A 9,280-nucleotide genomic window follows, 5' to 3' on the forward strand; every position below is an offset into this window, starting at 1 on the left:
CAGGACCTATGGGTCCTGGTGCACGAAATTATAAATCATACTTTTCACAACTCGTACCACTAACCAGCAAGTGCACTGGGTCGTCCAAGTAATACCTTACGTGAGTAAGGGTCGAACCCACGGAGATTGTTGGTTTGAAGCAAGTTATGGTTATCTTATTAATCTTAGTCAAAATACCAATAGGATTCTTTAGCCTCGATTGTAAAAGATAAAAGAGCATGAAATAAATACTTATTATGCAATAATGGAGAATATGTTGGAGTTTTGGAGATGCTTTGTCTTCTGAATTTCTGTAACATAATGCTTCCTCACTTTCATAAATGCAAGGCTCCTTCCATGGCAAGCTGTATGTAGGGTGTCACCATTGTCAATGGCTACTTCCCATCCTCTCAGTGAAAATGGTCCAAATGCTCTGTCACAGCATGGCTAATCATCTGTTGCTTCTCGATCATGTCGGAATAAGATCCATTGATCCTTTTGCGTCTGTCACTACGCCCAACACTCGCGAGTTTGAAGTTCATCACAGTTACCCAATCCCAGAATCCTACTCAGAATACCACAGACAAGGTTTAGACTTTCCGGATCCTCATGAATGCCGCCAACAATTCTAGCTTATACCACGAAGATTCTGATTAAGGAATCTAAGAGATACTCATTCAATCTAATGTAGAACGGAGGTGGTTGTCAGGCACACGTTCATGGATTGAGGAAGGTGATGAGTGTCATGGATCATGATCTTCTTCATAGTGAAGCGCGAATGAACATCTTAGATAGGAACAAGCATGTTTGAATGGAAAACAGAAATAATTGCATTAATTCATCGAGACGCTGCAGAGCTCCTCACCCCCAACAATAGAGTTTAGAGACTCATGCCGTCAAAGAGTATAAAATTGAGATCTAAAAATGTCATGAGATGCAGAATAAGTCTCTAAAAGTTGTTTAAATAGTAAACTAGTACCCTAGGTTTACAGAAAATAAGTAAACTAAGATGGATAGTGCAGAAATCCACTTCTGGGACCCACTTGGTGTGTGATGGGACTGAGACTTAAGCTTCTCACGTGTCTGGGCTGTTTCTGGAGTCAAACGCCAGGTTGTAACCTGTTTCTGGCGTTGAACTCCAACTTGCAACCTGTTTCTGGCGCTGAATGCTCGACTGCAACATGGAACTGGCGTTAAACGCCAGTTTACGTCATCTATCTTCGCGCAAAGTATAGACTATTATATATTTCTGGAAAGCCCTGGATGTCTACTTTCTAACCCAATTAAGAGCACGCCAATTGGACTCTTTTAGCTCCAAAAAATCCATTCCGAGTGTAGGGAGGTCAGAATCCAACAGCATTCGCAGTCCTTTTTCAGCCTGAATCAGATTTTTGCTCAGCTCCCTCAATTTCAACTAGAAAATACCTGAAATCATAGAAAAACATACAAATTCATAGTAAAGTACAGAAATATGAATTTTGCCTAAAAACTAATAAAAATATACTAAAAAGTAGCTAGAACCTACTAAAAACTACCTAAAAACAATGCCAAAAAGCGTATAAATTATCTGCTCATCACAATACCAAACTTAAATTGTTGCTTGTCCCCAAGCAACTAAGAATCAAATAGGATAAAAAGAATAGAATATACTATAAATTCCAAAATGTCAATGAATATTAGTTCTAATTAGATGAGCGGGACTTGTAGCTTTTTGCTTCTGAACAGTTTTGGCATTTTACTTTATCCCTTGAAGTTTAGAATGATTGGCATCCATAGGAACTCAGAGTTCAGATAGTGTTATTGATTCTCCTAGTTAAGTATGTTAATTCTTGAACACAGCTACTTTTATGAGTCTTGGCCGTGGCCCTAAGCACTTTGTTTTCCAGTATTACGTACCACCAGATACATAAATGTCACGGACACATGACTGTGTAAACCTTTTCAGATTGTGACTCAGCTTTGCTAAAGTCCCCAGTTAGAGGTGCCCAGAGCTCTTAAACACACTCTTTTTGCTTTGGATCACGACTTTAACCACTCAGTCTCAAGCTTTTCACTTGGACCTGCATGCCATAAGCACATGGTTAGGGACAGCTTGATTTAGCCGCTTAGGCCAGGATTTTATTTCCTTGGGCCCTCCTATCCATTGATGCTCAAAGCCTTGGATCCTTTTTACCCTTGCCTTTTGGTTTAAATGGCTATTGGCTTTTTCTGCTTGCTTTTTCTTTTTCTTTCTCTATTTTCTATTTTTTTGCCATATTTTTTTATTTTAATTTTTTTTCACAAGTTATGTTCTTCACTGATTTTTCTTGCTTTAAGAATCAATTTTTTGATTTTTTAGATCATCAATAACATTTCTCTTTTTCATCATTCTTTCAAGAGCCAACAATTTTAACATTCATAAACAACAAGATCAAAATTATGCACTGTTCAAGCATTCATTCAGAAAACAAAAAGCATTGTCACCACATTAATATAATTAAACTAATTTCAAGGATGAATTTGAAACTCGTGTACTTCTTGTTCTTTTGTATTAAAACATTTTTCATTTAAGAAAGGTGAAGGATTCATGGAATTATTCATAGCCTTAAGACATAGTTACTAAACACTAATGATCATGTAATAAAGACACAAACATAGACAAACATGAAGCTCAAAAACCGAAAAACAGAAAAATAAGAGCAAGGAGATTAAGGAATGAGTCCACCTTAGTGAGGGTGGCGTCTTCCTCTTGAAGAACCAACGGTGCTCTTTGAGCTCCTCTATGTCTTTTTCTTGCCTCTGTTGCTTGATCCCTAATGATTTTGGTGCTCCTATCCTTAGTTGCTTCCAATAGTTGTGTGGAGGAAAATATATCCCTTGAGGTATCTCAGAAATTTCTTGATGAGGGAATTCCTCATGCTCTTATTGAGGTCCATGAGTGGGCTCTCTTGATGTGCAGTCAAATGCTCTATTACTGAGCTATGGACCCTTGAGATGAATCTCTCCATCTCCCATGACTCAGAGGTGGAAGCTTCTGTCTTCCCTTTCCTATTTCTAGAGGTTTCTCTGGCCTTAGGTGCTATAAATGGTTATGGAAAAACAAGAAAAAACAATGCCTTTGCCACACCAAACTTAGAATATTGCTCGCCCTCGAGCAAAAGAAGAAGAATAGATGAAGAAGAAGATATGGAGGAGAGGGAGAGAGATGTGTATTCGGCTAGTGAGGGTGGGTTTGGGTGGGAAAGAGATCTTGAATTTGAAGGTAGGTGGGGATCTTGTGGGGTCCACAGATCCTGAGATGATCCTGTGGGGTCCACAGATCCTAAGGTGTCAAGGATTTACATCCCTGCACCAATGAGGCATGTAAAACGCCCTCTGCATGCAATCCTAGTGTTTAACGCTAGATTGATGCTAGTTTCTGGCGTTAAACGCCAGCTCTATGCTTATTTTGGGCGTTCAATGCCAGTCTGCAGCATGTTTCTGGCGTTGAACGCCAGCTTTTCTCAGTGTGCAATCCTGGCATTTAAACGCCAAATTGCTGCATATTTCTGGCGTTCAATGCCAGATCCATGCTCTGTTCTGGCGTTGAACGCCATCCAGGTGCTCCTTACTGGCGTTTAAACGCCAGTAAGCTCTTCCTCTGCTGTTTCTTCTACTATTTTTGATTCTGTTTTTAATTTGTGTATTTGTTTTGTGACTCCACATGATCATGAACCTAATAAAATATAAAAGAACAATAGAAATAAAAATAGAATTAGATAAATAAGAATTGGGTTGCCTCCTAATAAGTGCTTCTTTATTGTCTTTAGCTGGACTATTACTGAGCTTTAATTAAGCCTCAGTTTTGAGCATTCTTGCTCAAAATTGCCTGCAAGATAATGCTTGACTCTTTGCCCATTAACAATGAATTTTTTGTCAGAGTCACTATCATGAAGCTCTGCAAACCATGGTACTTCCTGAATGGCAAAAAGTTGCTCATCCGAAAATGTTTTAGAAATCTCAGTAAGAGGGAGGGACGTCCCTTCTACTGGTTATATTCGGGATAGGTGATCTGCTACTTGGTTCTTTGTCCCTTTTCTGTCTCTTATTTCTATATCAAACTCTTACAGAAGAAACACCCATCTTATGAGCCTGGGTTTTGAATCTTGCTTTGTGAGTAGATATTTAAGAGCAGCATGGTCTGTGTACACAATCACTTTTGATCCTACTAAATAGGATCTGAACTTGTCAATGGCGTAAACCACTGCAAGCAATTCCTTTTCTGTGGTTGTGTAGTTCTTCTGCGCATCATTTAGAACACGGCTGGCATAATAAATGACGTGCAGAAGCTTGTCATGCCTCTATCCTAACACTGCACCAATGGCATGATCACTGGCATCACACATTAATTCAAATGGTAATGTCCAGTCTGGTACAGAGATGACTGGTGCTGTGACCAGTGATGAGCGGATAATTTGTATACTTTTTGGCATTGTTTTTAGTATGTTTTTGTTATGATATAGTTAGTTTTTAGTATATTTTTATTAGTTTTTAGTTAAAATTCACTTTTCTAGACTTTACTATGAGTTTGTGTGTTTTTCTGTGATTTCAGGTATTTTCTGGCTGAAATTGAGGGACCTGAGCAAAAATCTGATTCAGAGACCAAAAAGGACTGCAGATGCTGTTGGATTCTGACCTTCTTGCACTCGAAGTGGATTTTCTGGAGCTACAGAAGCCCAATTGGCGCGCTCTCAACGGCGTTGGAAAGTAGACATCCTGGGCTTTCCAGAAATATATGATAGTCCATACTTTGTCCAAGATTTGATGGCCCAAACCGGCGTTCAAAGTCACCTCAAGAAATCCCAGCGTTAAACGCTGGAACTGGCACCCAAATGGGAGTTAAACGCCCAAACTGGCACTAAAGCTGGCGTTTAACTCCAAGAAGAGTCTCTGCACGAAAAATGCTTCATTGCTCAGCCCAAGCACACACCAAGTGGGCCCGGAAGAGGATTTTTATGTCATTTACTCATTTCTGTACACCCTAGGCTACTAGTTTTCTATAAGTAGGACCTTTGACTATTGTATTAAAAATCTTTTGATCACTTTAGATCTCTAGATCATCTTTGGACATTTTAGTTCTTAGATCATTGGGAGGCTGGCCATTCGGCCATGCCTAGACCTTATGCTTATGTATTTTCAACGGTGGAGTTTCTACACACCATAGATTAAGGTGTGGAGCTCTGCTGTACCTCGAGTATTAATGCAATTACTATTGTTCTTCCATTCAATTCCGCTTGTTCTTGTTCTAAGATATCACTTGTTCTTCAACTTGATGAATGTGATGATCCGTGACACTCATCATCATTCTCACCCATGAACAAGGTGACTGACAACCACTCTTGTTCTACAAGCAACTAAGGCCATAGTGAATATCTCTTGGATTCCTGATTGCACGATGCATGGTTGATCGCCTGACAACCGAGTGCTCGTCTGACAAACGAGCCAACCATTCCGTGAGATCAGAGTCTTCGTGGTATAGGCGAGAACTGATGGCGGCATTCAAGAGAATCCGGAAGGTCTAACCTTGTCTGTGGTATTCTGAGTAGGATTCAATGACTGAATGACTGTGACGTGCTTCAAACTCCTGAGAGCGGGGCGTTAGTGACAGACGCAAAAGAATTACTGGATTCTATTCCGGCCTGATTGAGAACCGACAGATGAATTCCGCTATGCTGTGACAGAGCATATGCAATCGCTTTCACTGAGAGGATGGGAGGTAGCCACTGACAACGGTGAAACCCTTGCTTAAGCTTGCCATGGAAGGGAGTAAGAAGGATTGGATGAAGACAGTAGGAAAGCAGAGAGACGGAAGGGAAGGCATCTTCATGCGCTTATCTGAAGTTCCTACCAATGAATTACATAAGTATCTCTATCTTTACCTTTGTGTTATTTTCGTTCATCACCATTACTATTTGAGTTTGCCTGACTAAGATTTACAAGATGACCATAGCTTGCTTCAATACTAACAATCTCCGTGGGATCGACCCTTACTCGCGTAAGGTTTATTACTTGGACGACCCAGTGCACTTGCTGGTTAGTTGTGCGAAGTTGTGTAATGCCATGGTATTGAACTACCAAGTTTTTGGGGTTCATGACCGGGGATTATGAGAGTTGTGAAAAAGTATTGTTCACAATTTCGCGCACCAAGTTTTTGGCGCCGTTGCCGGGGATTGTTCAACTTTTGAGCAAGCTTTTGGTAACATCAGTGCCAAGATCCGGCGATAACACCAAATTTTTGGCGTTATTGCCGGGGATTGTTCAAGTTTGGACAACTGACGGTTCATGATGATTTGTTGAAGTCTGGCTGGCTGAGAAGCCATGTCTAATCTCATTGGACCGAGGTTTCAACTTATCACCACAAGAGCTTGATGATTTCTATCAATCTTGCTTTTGGAGCAGTGATCTGCTAAGGCTTGGCTGGCCTCTGGCCATGTTTAGTGTTTTGGACCGAAGCTTTCTTTGAAAGCTTGGCTGGCTGTGAAGCCATGTCTAATTCCTGGACTGGAGTCTTAGACTAGCATTGCACTGATTCCTGGAATTCTCATTAAGAATTTTGATATCTTTTTCCACTTAATTTTCGAAAAGCACAAAAAAAATTTACAAAATCATAAAATCCAAAAATATTTCTTGTTTGAGTCTAGTGTCTCATCATAAGTTTGGCGTCAATTGTATGCATTCATGTGTCTAAGTGATCTTCAAGATGTTCTTGATGATTTACTTGCTCTGATCTTTGAATTCAATTTGACTTGATTGTTTTGTGTGTCTCATATGCATTTTCATTTTGTTAGTGTCAGTAGTATACAAACTGCTAAGTTTGGTGTCTTGCATGCATTGTTATTTGATTCTTGTTGCATTTTGGTTTGTCCTTATTATTAAAAATCCAAAAATATTTTTAATTTGTGTCTTTTCAAGTCAATAATACAGAGAATTGAAGATTCAGAACATACAGCAGAGGAATTGCACAGAAAAGCTGGGCGTTCAAAACGCCCAGTGAAGAAGGACAGACTGGCGTTTAAACGCCAGCCAGTACCTGGTTGGGCGTTTAACGCCCAAAAAGGTAGCTTTTTGGGCGTTAAACGCCAGAATGGATACCATTCTGGGCGTTTAACGCCAGGATGGCTAGAAGGGAAGATTTTGTTTTCAAATCAAATTTTTTCTAAGTTTTCAAAATCTTTTCAAAATCAAATCTTTTTCAAATCAATTTTTCAATCAAATCTTTTTCAAAACCAATTTCTTTCCATTTTTAAAGATACTTACTATCAATTAATGATTTGATTCAACATTTCAAGTATGTTACCTTTTCTGTTGAGAAAGGTTTAATGTTTGAATCATATCTTTTCTTGTTAGTCAAGTTTTTAATTTTCAAATCAAATCTTTTTAAAATGTTTTTCAAATCATATTTTCTCAATCACATTTTTTTTTAATCATATCTTCTTAACCACATCTTTTTCCAAATAGTTTTCAATCAAATCCTTTTGATTTCTAATTTCAAAATCTTTTTCAAAAATCATTTGATTTCTTTTCCCTTTTCATTTTTGAAAATTAAGTAATGTTTTTCAAAAATATTTTCAAAATTTTTTTTCACTTAATTTTCGAAAATGACTTCCCTCCTTCTCACATCCTTCTATTTATGGACTAACACTATCCCTTAATGCAAAATTTGAACTCCATCTTCTCTGATAAGTTCGAATTTTCTACTTCTGTCTTCTACTCTTCTTTTCCTCTGACACCTAAAGGAATCTCTATACTGTGACATAGAGGATTCCACATTTTCTTGTTCCCCTCTCTTTCTTATGAGCAGGAGCAAAGACAAAGGCATTCTTGTTGAGGCTGATCCTGAACCTGAAAGAACCTTGAGGAGAAAGCTAAGAGAGGCCAAAGCACAACTCTCTTTAGAGGACCTGACCGAATTCTTCAAAGAAGAAGAAGACATGGCAGCCGAAAACAACAACAATGCCAACAATGCAAGGAAGGTGCTGGGTGACTTTACTGCACCTACTCCCGACCTTTATGGGAGAAGCATCTCTATCCCTGCCATTGGAGCAAACAACTTTGAGCTTAAGCCTCAATTAGTTTCTCTAATGCAACAGAATTGCAAGTTCCATGGACTTCCACTGGAAGATCCTCATCAGTTTTTAGCTGAGTTCTTGCAAATCTGTGACACTGTCAAGACTAATGGGGTTGACCCTGAGGTCTACAGACTAATGCTATTCCCCTTTGCTGTAAGAGACAGAGCTAGAACATGGTTGGATTCTCAACCTAAAGAAAGCCTGGACTCTTGGGAAAAGCTAGTCAATGCCTTCTTGGCAAAGTTCTTTCCACCTCAAAAATTGAGTAAGCTTAGAGTGGAAGTCCAAACCTTCAGACAGAAGGAAGGAGAATCCCTCTATGAAGCTTGGGAAAGATACAAACAATTGATCAGAAAGTGTCCCACTGATATGCTTTCTGAATGGAGCATCATAGGTATTTTCTATGATGGTCTCTCTGAACTGTCCAAGATGTCTTTGGATAGCTCTTCTGGAGGATCTCTTCATCTGAAGAAGACGCCTACTGAAGCTCAAGAACTGATTGAAATGGTTGCAAATAACCAATTCATGTACACTTCTGAAAGAAATCTTGTGAACAATGGACTAGTCAGAAGAAAGGAGTTCTTGAGATTGACACTCTGAATGCCATTTTGGCTCAGAACAAAATATTGACTCAACAAGTCAATTTGATTTCTCAAAGTCTGTCTGGAATGCAAAATGCACCAAGCAGTACTAAGGAAGCTTCATCTGAGGAAGAAGCTTATGATCCTGAGAACCCTTCAATGGAAGAGGTGAATTACATGGGAGAATCCTATGGAAACACCTATAATCCTTCATGGAGAAATCATCCAAATTTCTCATGGAAGGATCAACAGAGACCTCAACAAGGTTTCAATAACAACAATGGTGGAAGAAACAGGTTTAGCAATAGCAAGCCTTTTCCATCATCTTCTCAGCAACAGACAGAGAGTTCTAAGCAGAATAACTCTGACTTAGCAACCATGGTCTCTGATCTGATCAAAACCACTCAAAGATTCATGACTGAAACTAGGTCCTCCATTAGAAATTTGGAAGGACAAGTGGGTCAGCTGAGTAAGAAAATTACTGAACTCCCTCCTAGTACTCTCCCAAGCAATACAGAAGAAAATCCAAAAGGAGAGTGCAAGGCCATCAACTTGGCCGAATCCTGGGAGGGAGAAGAGGCAGTGAACGCCACTGAGGAAGGCCTCACTGGGCATCCACTGGCCTCCAATGAG

At 39.4% G+C, this 9,280-nt stretch overlaps 1 non-coding gene across 1 annotated transcript; it reads right to left on the reverse strand.

Moving 5' to 3' along the window:
- Window positions 1–8,333: 8,333 nt before the first annotated feature.
- LOC112764958 (small nucleolar RNA R71) lies at window positions 8,334–8,441 on the reverse strand. The gene has a single exon (XR_003183416.1). It is a non-coding gene; the product is annotated as a small nucleolar RNA R71 (small nucleolar RNA).
- Window positions 8,442–9,280: the final 839 nt, after the last annotated feature.

This window comes from Arachis hypogaea, chromosome 2 (assembly GCF_003086295.3).
Source record: "Arachis hypogaea cultivar Tifrunner chromosome 2, arahy.Tifrunner.gnm2.J5K5, whole genome shotgun sequence".
In the NCBI taxonomy this organism is placed as follows: domain Eukaryota; kingdom Viridiplantae; phylum Streptophyta; class Magnoliopsida; order Fabales; family Fabaceae; genus Arachis; species Arachis hypogaea.